The sequence below is a fragment of the Dendronephthya gigantea genome, unplaced genomic scaffold (assembly GCF_004324835.1).
Source record: "Dendronephthya gigantea isolate DGI-Jeju-01 unplaced genomic scaffold, DenGig_1.0 000219F, whole genome shotgun sequence".
Classification (NCBI taxonomy): Eukaryota; Metazoa; Cnidaria; class Anthozoa; order Malacalcyonacea; family Nephtheidae; genus Dendronephthya; species Dendronephthya gigantea.
Window position 1 is genome coordinate 23516 of NW_021163229.1, and position 12206 is coordinate 35721.

The 12206-nt window shown below is 37.7% G+C and overlaps 1 protein-coding gene, 13 non-coding genes and 2 pseudogenes across 14 annotated transcripts in view; 4 read left to right on the plus strand and 12 right to left on the minus strand.

Annotated features, from left to right (window-relative positions):
* LOC114539808 overlaps positions 1-12206 on the plus strand; it is a 247148-nt gene that overhangs the window by 3720 nt on the left and 231222 nt on the right. The window lies entirely within an intron of this gene.
* Trnap-agg lies at positions 2752-2823 on the minus strand. The gene has a single exon. It is a non-coding gene; the product is annotated as a tRNA-Pro (tRNA).
* Positions 3253-3325, minus strand: Trnat-agu. Its single transcript has one exon. It is a non-coding gene; the product is annotated as a tRNA-Thr (tRNA).
* Positions 3482-3554, minus strand: Trnat-cgu. The gene has a single exon. It is a non-coding gene; the product is annotated as a tRNA-Thr (tRNA).
* Positions 4672-4744, plus strand: Trnat-ugu. The gene has a single exon. It is a non-coding gene; the product is annotated as a tRNA-Thr (tRNA).
* Trnam-cau lies at positions 5285-5356 on the plus strand. The gene has a single exon. It is a non-coding gene; the product is annotated as a tRNA-Met (tRNA).
* On the minus strand, positions 5488-5559 carry Trnaq-cug. The gene has a single exon. It is a non-coding gene; the product is annotated as a tRNA-Gln (tRNA).
* Trnac-gca lies at positions 7207-7278 on the plus strand. Its single transcript has one exon. It is a non-coding gene; the product is annotated as a tRNA-Cys (tRNA).
* LOC114539825 lies at positions 9432-9544 on the minus strand (annotated as a pseudogene).
* LOC114539831 lies at positions 9795-9917 on the minus strand. The gene has a single exon (XR_003688954.1). It is a non-coding gene; the product is annotated as a U5 spliceosomal RNA (small nuclear RNA).
* LOC114539872 lies at positions 10161-10281 on the minus strand. The gene has a single exon (XR_003688992.1). It is a non-coding gene; the product is annotated as a U5 spliceosomal RNA (small nuclear RNA).
* LOC114539834 lies at positions 10530-10652 on the minus strand. The gene has a single exon (XR_003688956.1). It is a non-coding gene; the product is annotated as a U5 spliceosomal RNA (small nuclear RNA).
* On the minus strand, positions 10902-11024 carry LOC114539860. The gene has a single exon (XR_003688981.1). It is a non-coding gene; the product is annotated as a U5 spliceosomal RNA (small nuclear RNA).
* Positions 11272-11393, minus strand: LOC114539859. Its single transcript, XR_003688980.1, has one exon. It is a non-coding gene; the product is annotated as a U5 spliceosomal RNA (small nuclear RNA).
* LOC114539864 lies at positions 11638-11762 on the minus strand. The gene has a single exon (XR_003688985.1). It is a non-coding gene; the product is annotated as a U5 spliceosomal RNA (small nuclear RNA).
* Positions 12004-12114, minus strand: LOC114539812 (annotated as a pseudogene).

The window sequence follows — 12206 nt, forward strand, 5'->3', positions numbered from 1 at the left end:
TTCTCGACGTTTCGACCTATAAAGGGCCTTCGTCAGGAGAAGTTAATTAGTTGAAGACGCAGCCCCCTGGTTATATTGTTATGGGTGATTTCAATGGTTTTGGTTTTTATTACATAAATCTCACCGTAGCACGAGAACAAATTAACACTATGAGTTTTGAGCCGAAATACTTAACGCCTAATTTTGAGCCGTATATGAAATTAAAGCGATTAAAAAGTTATATTTCGTGTAGAAATTTCGAGACTTGAGCTTAAAGGGAAATATCTAAAAAAAATTTGAAAATTTCCCGTTTTTTTGCCGATTTGTAATTGTTTTTTTTTAATATTTCCTTTGAAGTTTAAGTCTTGAAATTTTCACACAAAACGTAACTTTTCAATATAGCTTTAATTTGACACACAGCCCAACGTCTGGCGTCAAGTATTTCGTCTGAAAACTCAGAAAAACTATTTTGGCTTCAAGCTAAATAGGGATGTTTGTCAGAAGTTATCGTTCACGTTGGGCGTCTTTGTAAGTTATGCGCGTGCGTGAGTTTAAGACGAATTTAAGACGAACTGGTAACTAGCAAACGTTGCAAACGTTTACAAAGGTGCGATTGGTTAAATTAAAATTTGGGCACGTCATCATAACCGATATTTTGATTTTTGAATTATAAAACTTATTCTTAAGTAATACTTTTCATTTGGATAGTCTAATTGATTAAAATATAATTGATTAAAATATAATGTAAAGATGCCTTCGGATAGAAAAACTTTCATTCAAATGCATGATAAAAAATCGACGATTTTGAAGCATTTTTAATGCGTTTTTGAACAGGTAGATTTTGTATTTTAAAGCATGCAAGTATTTTGTAAGTTTAATATGTGGATTTATCAACAAATGTATGAGACATCTTTGAATTTATTCGTCAATTTCGTCGAAATCATTTTGATTTTGAAGGTATTTATTTTTAAAGGTGAATCTGTTTAAAAAGTAATTGAAATTTCGCTAAAAATTGTTGTATTAAAAACTATTCGTAGCACAATTATGATTATAAAGGAATTTGATAGCTCGAGAGTCGAATCTATAATTGTACCAAGATATAGGATTTTACTTTACGACTTCGATCATTCAGCAGAAACGAGTATTATAGAATTTCAGTGATGGAAATATATGTTTATTGCTTCAGGCGAGGGGATTTTGCATGCATGTATTTCTAGTATTAAGAATAAGTTACTGAGTGCATGAGAGTGTGTTTGGGGTATACTGTATTCTGTCCGGAAAAAATACACCACGCCAATAAAATAATTAACAATTTATAATCTAACAAAGAGTTCTTTCAAATGGGAAGAACAACCAGGGCTTGCACAGGAATTGAACCCGAGAACACTAGACCAGCAAGCCACACCCGGGGGAATAGTTCATTACCTTTCGGTAATTTAAAAAAATTCCGGCACATAACATGAAAAACTAAGATTTAAGAGACTTCCGTTAATTCGTGCGGAAAACATCCCATTTTGCTGTTGAAAACGAGCCTATAAAGGAGCAATAATTTCTGAATAGAGGTCCCTTTGACAAGAGGTAATTTAGTCCAATCACCATGTTTATTTGCATTATTTTCTAGTAACCGAATCAGAATGCATAAATTTTGCCACCTGCGTTAAAAGGGTACAATATTAACGATTTCACATCAAGTATTAAAAATTTTAACTACTCTGATTGGTATTTTCTAAAAAATGCAAAAAAAACTATGTCGTACGTTTTGAAACGAAATTCCACCTGGTGGGAATATCCCAACAAATTTCAAGTCTGTCGCTTTAACCACTCGGCCACGACTACATAATTGCTTAGGAGTCGCTTATTTTGCTTTACCACGGATAGCTTGGAACTTACCTGTTTATTTTACCACAGATTTTACGTCATGGGCACATTAATAGGTTCTCTGGAATTGGTATGCCTTCCCAACTGCTTCTCAATTGCCAGCAGAATTTTGGAATTATAATAAGACTGAGAAAAAACAAAGGGTCTCGTGGAACTCGCTGTGACGGTTGGCGGAAGCTTTTATCATAGGAATTAATTATTGATAGAAATCAGGCAGTTCACAGGGCGTGTAAATAGATCATGCATCAGTGATTGAGAATTCAGCAGCATATCCGAGACAGCAATTCAACCGCAATCAATGGCTGCTAATTCTGATTTCGAGCCTTAGCAGTTTTGGTCATGGGCGTTAAGTTTTTATTTTTATTTGTTGTTCTCTACAGTATAATATATTACACGCTTTTTTATTTCGAATTAGAATTTATATAAGATGAGGCTACACAAGTAGTTTCATTATTTACCATGCCCAAGTTTAAGGGTTAGGTATACGTTACCTATGTGAACAAGCTTTGCTCTTGGTTGATGATAACAATAGAACACAAAAAAATACAATGAATTAGTATAGAAATCAAATACTTATTGAGTTTAGGTGGAAAATGTGAAGAGCCTCGTTTCTGGACACCTGGTTTACAAGACCAGTGCTCTAACCATAGAGTTAAAGAGGCATGCACCCGTAAAAAACATGCGTGGACACTGTCGATATAATTACATTGATGCAAAATCCTAGCGCACAATCTTTGTATGAGGTTGATACTTAGATTAAGTTGAGAGAGTGCATCTAATGTTTGAACGAAAACACGTACCACATTTTTTTCTCAAGAAAATACAACATAATTAGACCATCAGCGAATCGTTGCCAAAGGCCGTTCTCTTCAGTTCAAGCGAGAGAGGCGAACAGGGCTTGCACGGGAATCGAACCCGTGACCTCTCGCACCCTAAGCGAGAATCATACCACTAGACCAGCAAGCCAAGTGCAGAACACGGGAAGTTTTCTTTTTCGCATATTTCATCGCTCACAATAAAGGCGATGTATAATATAAATATCTTTTCATGTCATATCTATTACAAGCAGAGTTACTCGGAGTGAAAAAAGACTTGTAGGAATCTTAAATCACTGTTAGTATCGAGACCAGACAAACGCAATGGTAGAAAATAGACGATTATTGTAAACACGATAACAAACTAGGTTTTAATAGAGTCTAGAACGACGGAATTGGTTTCATTCAGTTCTAAACATTTTTACTGCGGAGCTGAACTATGAGGCTACACAAGAAGTTTTATTATTTACCATGCCCAAGTTTAAGCGGTAGGTACGTTACATCGTTATATACAATAAGCCGGTCAAAACACTCGTTCATGTTCGTAGATACCTATTAAATTTAAGTTGAAAATGTGGAAAGCCTCCTCAGAGATTCGAACTCTGGACCCCTGGTTTACTAGACCAGTGCTCTAACAACTGAGCTAAGGAGGCACCCAGAAAAAAAGCTTGCGCAAATAGAAATGTAAACAAATGTTTCAAAAAACGAATTTTGCCGGTAAATTTTTTCACGGCGATTATTAAATGCGTAATGATCACAAATATTTAAGTCTTTTACTCACCCTTACCATACACAGTTAAAAAAAATCAAGCCTGATCAGAGAGTTGAACTCCGGACCCCTGGTTTACGAGACCAGTGCTTTAACCACTGAGCTAATAAGGCAAACCAGTAATACTTTTGAAAAAGGTAAAATGAATCATCGGCGAAAAATAGTTATTCCTGCGAAGCTCAAACTAAACGGAAAAATATTAGTGTTAAAGTTTGGTCGATCAATTCTGTAGCTTTCACAAACACCGTTACTGAGATTATCCTGTAGACGATGGCAATGGTAATCATACGGTGATATGATAGTTGAAAATGTTACAGTGTTATTTTTGAGTTACAAATTATTCTTGGGTTATGAAAAATGTGCCACGCACTATAAAAAAGTCGCACGAATTCATTTTCCTGATGTTTAGTACTTGTATATGATGATTGATAAGGTCTACAACGTCTACATTTATGCATACTAGATCTCCTCCTTGAATGTATATTGATAGCATTGATACTGCATGGAAAAAGTTTATCTGGAGATTGCAACTTGAGTTTAGCACTGCTTTTTTATTGACAGCTCATCATACACATCTGACCCGTAATGTGATGTATAGTCTATACACGCGCATTATTAAGATGAAGTATTTTTATAAATATTCCCCTCTACCAGGTATGGTGCTCTGGTTTAAAAATATAATATAGAACATGCATGTGTCCCAGAGAGTCATTCAAAAAACCTAAACTGCATGGATTGTTTATCAAACGTACGGCTGTTCGCCACGAAATTAAATTGGGAATTTTCATGCACTAATGGGTACCATAGAAATATTTAACTTTTCTTTAATTTATAGAACAGGAAGAAGCGAGCGGAGTTGAACCACTGACCCCAGTGACCTGTCAACCTGCAGTCGGATGCTCTACCACTATATGCTACTCTCTCTGAGCGTTCCATGCAGCATACCTGTCATATGCTATATTCTTTGATACCTGTAAGAGAAAGGCTTAAATAAAAAAATACATAAAGACGGAGAATGAATGATTTCAAAGAGTTTCTACCAAGAATTGAACTCCGATTCTCGAAGTCAGAGTCCGAAGTGATAACCATTACACCACAGACCCTAAAAATCTATCAAACTTACTGACGAATGTTGACTGCATAATATAAAATTATGTAGTTTGTTTCGCGCATGCACATTATTAAGATAAAGTATTCATATAATTATATTCGTGTTAAGCTTGCACATACGCCTCATTAGCTCAGTGGTTAGAGCAATGGTTTTGTAAACCAGAGGTCCAGAGTTCATCTCTCTGATGAGGCTTTTGCATACTTTTGTATTTACAAAAGTATATAGGCAACTATAGCAACTATATAATTTATCCTACTCAGAGCCCGAAGTGCTAACCATTACACCACAGGACATAAACACCTAGAAAATTTACTGAGAAATTCATTATTAAGATAAAGTAATTATATTCCCTGTATTCCAGGTATGGACTCCCGTTTTACAAATTTATAGAACATGCATGTGTCCCAGAGAGTCATTGAAAAAACACTAAACTGCAAGGATTATTTATCAATCAAACGGATTGTTGGAACGAAAATAAATTTGGGTTTTTTAATTCACTAAATAGTACGATTAAAATGTTGGATTTTTTTTTCATTTATAAAAGAGAAGGGAGCGACCGGAGTTGAACCACTGACCTCTCGATTTGCAGTTGAATGCTCTACCACAGAGCTACACTCCCTGATCGTGCATACCTGTTTGATGCTATTCTCATAAAAGAACATTTCTTGCTGTTCCTACCTTTTTCGAAATAGCACAAGTTTTATATTAATAGCATAGAAGCAGTGTGTAGCAAGCAGGGTGGCGCAGTGGAAGCGTGCTGGGCCCATAACCCAGAGGTCAATGGATCGAAGCCATTTCCTGCTAAACTTATCATTTCAATAAAAAAGATCTTTTCGAAATCTTATTCAAAAACATGTATTTTTTCTCAAATGGGCTATAAGAGAAAACCAGAGATAAAAAATTTACATAAAGACATAAAATTAACAGTTCCAGCAAGGTTCTACCGAGAATTGAACTCGGATTCCCGGATTCAGAGTCCGAAGTGCTAACCATTACACCACAGAACCTAACCATCTACAGAAAGACACAGCAGAAATTGGTGTTTGAGACATATCAACACGGAAATATAATGGCTGGTTCTCAATGGTGTATTTCTGTACCGCTATCAAAGAGAAACCTTTTGAATAGCATGAAAAAGTTCAATTTTTCTTCCGAATACGTATTCTATTTTGACGACTCATCATATACATCTGACCCGCGCTGTGATGTATAGTCTATATACACGCACATTATTAGGATGAAGTATTTACATATATTCCCCCTATTCGAGGTATGGAGCCCTGGTTTATAAATATAATATAGAACATGCATGTGTCCCAGAGAGTCATTCAAAAAACCTAATCTGCATGGATTGTTTATCAAACGTACGGCTTTTTCCCACGAAAATAAATTGGGATTTTTCATGCACTAATGGGTACCATAAAAATATTTAATTTTTCTTTAATTTACAGAACAGGAAGGAGCGAGCGGAGTTGAACCACTGAACCCAGTGACCTGTCAACCTGCAGTCGGATGCTGTACCACTATATGCTACTCTCTCTGAGCGTTCCATGCAGCATACCTGTCATATGCTATATTCTTTGATACCTGTAAGAGAAAGCCAGAAATAAAAAAATACATAAAGACGGAGAATGAATGATTTCAAAGAGTTTCTACCAAAAATTGAACTCCGATTCTCGAAGTCAGAGTCCGAAGTGATAACCATTACACCACAGACCCTAAAAATCTATCAAACTTACTGACGAATGTTGGCTGCATAATATATAATTATGTAGTTTGCTACGCGCATGCACATTATTAAGTTAAATATTCATACAATTATATTCGTGTTAAGCTTGCACATACGCCTCATTAGCTCAGTGGCTATAGCACTGGTTTTGTAAACCAGGGGTCCAGAGTTCACTCTCTGATGAGGCTTTTGCATACTTTTGTACCTTTCGAATGCAAAGTTCCAGCTGTATGCACAGTAAATCTGTTTATATCTCAATGTATTCTGTCTCCAAGTACACCACTCATATTACGTTTCGCGTTCCTGCTTTATCGTCAGTTTGTTTTGACGAATTTCACTGTAGAAATTTCCCGCCTGAGCCCCCAAAATGTAACACGGGTTCTTGTTTTACATAGTTAAACAATAATAAAAAAACAATCATACGGTTTCAGTCACTTTATTTCACTTAAACGGGGAAATCTCGCCCGAAAATATATATCTTTTTTCTTTTTTTAAGTCCAAAGCATGCTGTTCTTCGAGCCTGCGCTACTCTGAGCCCGCGCTCATTAGTTGTAAGCCTAATACTTTATGTCTACAAATAACCAATAACGATAACCAATCTAACATATGCACGATCGGGGAGTATAGTTTTTGAGTTCAGGCTTTTCTCCTACACTCCATTTAAGAAAAATTACCTTTCTGAACAAAAAATGACACCTAGAATGTGCACTGAAAAATCTCTTTTATTGAAATGACAATTTTAGCAGGAAATGATTTCGATCCATTGACGTCTGGGTAATGGGCCCAGCACGCTTCCACTGCGCCACCCTGCTTGCTACACACTGCTTCTATGCCATGAATATAAAACTTGTGCTATTTCGAATAAGGTAAGAACAGCAGGAAATGTTCTTTTAGGAGAATAGCATCAAACAGGTATGCACGATCAGGGAGTGTAGCTCAGTGGTAGAGCATTCGACTGCAGACCGAGAGGTCAGTGGTTCAACTCCGCTCGCTCCCTTCTCTTTTATCAATGAAAGATAAAATCAACATTTTTATCGTACTAATTAGTGAATTAAAAAACCCAATTTATTTTCGTTGCAACAATCCGTTTGCTTGATAAATAATCCTTGCAGTTTAGTGTTTTTTCAATGACTCTCTGGGACACATGCATGTTGAAAGCGGAAGTCCATACCTGAAATACAGGGAATATAATCACTTTATCTTAATAATGTGCGTGTATAGATATACTGTAGAGCCAGGAATTTCTCAATAATTTTTCTAGGTGTTTATGTCCTGTGGTGTAATGGTTAGCACTTCGGACTCTGAATACGATTAATTATATAGTTGCCATAGTTAATAGCTATAGTTGCATATAATTTACAAAAGTATGACAACAAGAGCCTCATCAGAGAGTTGAACTCTGGACCCCTGGGGCCGGTTGTTCGAAAGGTGGATAAGTCGCTATCCAACAGATAAGTCGCTATCCAACGAATAAGTTTTATCCAGCGTGTGATTTGCGTTGCACGAAGCTTGGATAACTTTATCCAGCGGATAAAAATCGCTATCTACCGGATAAATTTATCCAAGGTCCGGAGGTGGTTTAAATCCGCTATCCAGTGGATAAATTCAAAGATACAAGGTAACACTGTAAACATTTATATAAAATAGGAATAAAATGCCATATTCCTGTTACTGTGTTTCAACAAACTAATACACATCATGATTGTATTCACTATTAAAAATGTTTTCGAAGTGCAATTTGTCGCAGCAGCGTTTCACGTTGCCTACACATTCCGTTCCGAGCGGCGATTTTTTGGAGATCCTCGCATTTATAACAGGCGGTAAATTTACTATACGCTTCTAATCAGTTTATAAACGCGAATATGCAAAGAAAGATTCAACCTATTCCAAGGAAACTTGCTAATATCTAGTAATTTCATTCACGAACATTAAAATAGTGTTCCTAAATTTGCTATGGAACCGAAAGGCAAAGCGTTGCAAGGTCAAGGAATAAAATTGCAATGTGTTTGATTAATAAAATCACTATGATGTGAAGTGCAAAGTTCGAGCAAATCACTTGTTCAAGTCTTTTCCATTCAGTAACTATACTCGAGAATTCGTAATGATTATGAATTCAATGTTGTAAATGCTTAGCAACAGCTGACGTTGTGGTACGAAATTTCAGGATAATCTTGTTTTCTTCCGGTAAATTTTACCTTATCTATTGGATAGCTATCCACTTCACTATCACGCTTCGTGCAACGCGTTTTTATCCAATGGATAACTATCCACTGGATAGCAGATTTATCCGTTGGATAGGACTTATCCGTTGGATAAGTTATCCATCTTTCGAACAACCGGCCCCTGGTTTACAAGACCAGTGCTCTAACCACTGAGCTAATGAAGCGCACGTACAAGCTAACGCGAATATTGTTGCTTAATCTTATAATGTGCACGCATCAAATTATGCTTCACAGGGTGTATAAAAAAAGGTAATCCAACTTTGGCGCTATTGTACGTGAACTACTCATTCCAGCAAATGAATTTTTTTCACATTCGGAAAGGTTAGGCTTTTAGTTAACTATCGAATGACATGTTTTTAATACCAAATGATGAAAAAATGAGCAAATAGGAGGCTGATAAAAAGTGTTAGTAAAAATCGCATATTCTCACCTCTGAGAGTTGGGACTAAAACCATTGAAAATTAACTCCCTTTAGGACTTAATTGAAGAATTTTGCTTCCGAATAAACTTCCCGCTAATGCATGGTAAGTAGGAATAAATCACATCAGGAGAACATTCCAAGCAATTAATGTGCCGGCGATGTTAACTTTTTATCGATAGAGATGGTGGTCAAGTTGAAGGCATGACGCATAATCTCTTTTTAAAAGTGTGAATGTAAATAATCGCAATAAACATGTTGTAAAACCAGTGCAAGCTGTAACATGTTCGTGATTAATTGTTTTTGTTCTGTTGTTATGCACTGCTTTGATTAGGCTCAAAGGTGAAAATATGCGATTGTGACTAAAGTTTGTTATCAGCCTCGTATGTTTTCATTTTTCACCATTTGGTATTAAAAGCATATGTTTCGATAGATTGAAGCCAGAGGAGGTTGGACAAGCGATTATAAAGTTGTCACGTGACCTCTCGACCAATGAGATCACCCTATTTTCGCCCTATTTTCCGGTGGGCGACAAAAAATACCCTTAGGCATATTGTGTTGTTCTCCTCCACGGCAACCTTTAGTAAAAGGCGAAAGATTTTTTCGTAGGATAACCAAGGCTTGGAAACTTCGGTGCTGGTCATTGCTGTATAAACGAAATAGTTTCGCTTTTGGAACACGGTAGTCACGGAAGTGCGCGCAATGTTATCAATTGTGACGAATATTATTGTTTTTATAATTAGCAGTTGTTTAATCAATCAATTGTGGGGTGTCGTTCGATATTTTGGCGTGATCAATAGCCTTCTGCCAAGAAAGGAGCATTGGGAATCCGGATTACGCTAACTGTTGATCTCGTACACTTTTGATAAACACCCGCCTGGAAAATCCGGCGGGCGACAAAAAATACCTTTAGGCCCATTGTGTTGTTCTCCTCCACGGAAATCTTTAGTAAAAGGCGAAAGATTTTTTCGTGCAAATGAAGGAGAACCAAGGCTTGGAAACTTCGGTGCTTGTCAGTGCTGTATAAACGAAATAGTTACGCTTTTGGGGTAGTCAGGAAAGTGCGCGCGCAATGTTATCAATTGTGACGAATATTATTGTTTTTATAATTAGCAGTTGCTCAATCAGTTGATGGGTGTCGTTTGATATTTTGGCGTGATCAATAGCCTTCTGCCAAGAAAGCAGCATTGGGAATCCGGATTACGCCAGCTGTTGATCTCGTACACTTTTGATAAACACCCGCCTGGAAAATCCGGCGGGCGACAAAAATGCCTTTAGGCCCATTGTGTTGTTCTCCTCCACGGAAATCTTTAGTAAAAGGCGAAAGATTTTTCGTGCAAATGAAGGAGAACCAAGGCTTGGAAACTTCGGTGCTTGTCAGTGCTGTATAAAAAAAATAGTTACGCTTTTGGAACACGGTAGTCAGGGAAGTGCGCCCGCAATGTTATCAATTGTGACGAATATTATTGTTTTTATAATTAGCAGTTGCTCAATCAGTTGTGGGGTGTCGTTTGATATTTTGGCGTGATCAATAGCCTTCTGCCAAGAAAGGAGCATTGGGAATCCGGATTACGCCAGCTGTTGATCTCGTACACTTTTGATAAACACCCGCCTGGAAAATCCGGCGGGCGACAAAAAATACCCTTAGGCCCATTGTGTTGTTCTCCTCCACGGAAATCTTTAGTAAAAGGCGAAAGATTTTTTCGTGTAAATGAAGGAGAACCAAGGCTTGGAAACTTCGGTGCTTGTCAGTGCTGTATAAACGAAATAGTTTCGCATTTGGAAAACGGTAGTCACGGAATTGCGCGCGCAATGTTATCAATTGTGATTAATATAACTGTTTTTTTAATTAGCAGTTGCTCAATCAATTGTGGGGTGTCGTTTGATATTTTAGCGTCATCAATAGCCTTCTGTCAGGAAAAGGAGTATTGGGAATCCGGATGACGGCTGCTGTTGATCTCGTACACTTTTGATAAACACCCGCCTGGAAAATCCGGCGTGCGACAAAAAATACCCTTAGGCCCATTGTGTTGTTCTCCTCCACGGAAATCTTTCGTAAAAGGCGAAAGATTTTTTCGTGTAAATGAAGGAGAACCAAGGCTTGGAAACTTCCGTGTTTGTCAGTGCTGTATAAACGAAATAGTTTCGCTTTTGGGACACGGTAATCACGGAAGTGCGCGCGCAATGTTATCAATTGTGACGAATATAAATGTTTTTTTAATTCGCAGTTGCTCAATCAATTGTGGGGTGTCGTTTGATATTTTGGCGTGATCAATAGCCTTCTGCCAAGAAAGGAGAATGGGAATCCGGATTACGCCAGCTGTTGATCTCGTACACTTTTTATAAACACCCGCCTGGAAAATCCGGCGGGCGACAAAAATACCCTTAGGCCCATTATGTTGTTCTCCTCCACGGAAATCTTTAGTAAAAGGCGAAAGATTTTTTCGTGTAAATGAAGGAGAACCAAGGCTTGGAAACTTGGGTTTGTCAGTGCTGTATAAACGAAATAGTTTCGCTTTTGGGACACGGTAATCACGGAAGTGCGCGCGCAATGTTATCAATTGTGACGAATATAATTGTTTTTTTAATTCGCAGTTGCTCAATCAATTGTGGGGTGTCGTTTGATATTTTGGCGTGATCAATAGCCTTCTGCCAAGAAAGGAGCATAGGGAATCCGGATTACGCCAGCTGTTGATCTCGTACACTTTTTATAAACACCCGCCTGGAAAATCCGGCGGGCAACAAAAAATACCCTTAGGCCCATTGTGTTGCTCTCCTCCACGGAAACCTTTAGTAAAAGGCGAAAGATTTTTTCGTGTAAATGAAGGAGAACCAAGGCTTGGAAACTTGGGTTTTTGTCAGTGCTGTATAAACGAAATAGTTTCGCTTTTGGGACACGGTAATCACGGAAGTGCGCGCGCAATGTTATCAATTGTGACGAATATTATTGTTTTTATAATTAGCAGTTGCTTAATCAGTTGATGGGTGTTGTTTGATATTTTGGCGTGAGCCTTCTGCCAAGAAAGGAGCATTGGGAATCCGGATTACGCCAGCTGTTGATCTCGTACACTTTTGATAAACACCCGCCTGGCGACAAAAAATACCCTTAGGCCCATTGTGTTGTTCTCCTCCACGGAAATCTTTAGTAAAAGGCGAAAGATTTTTTCGGGTAAATGAAGGAGAACCAAGACTTGGAAACTTCGGTGTTTGTCAGTGCTGTATAAACGAAATAGTTTCGCTCTTGGGACACGGTAATCACGGAAGTGCGCGCGCAATGTTATCAAT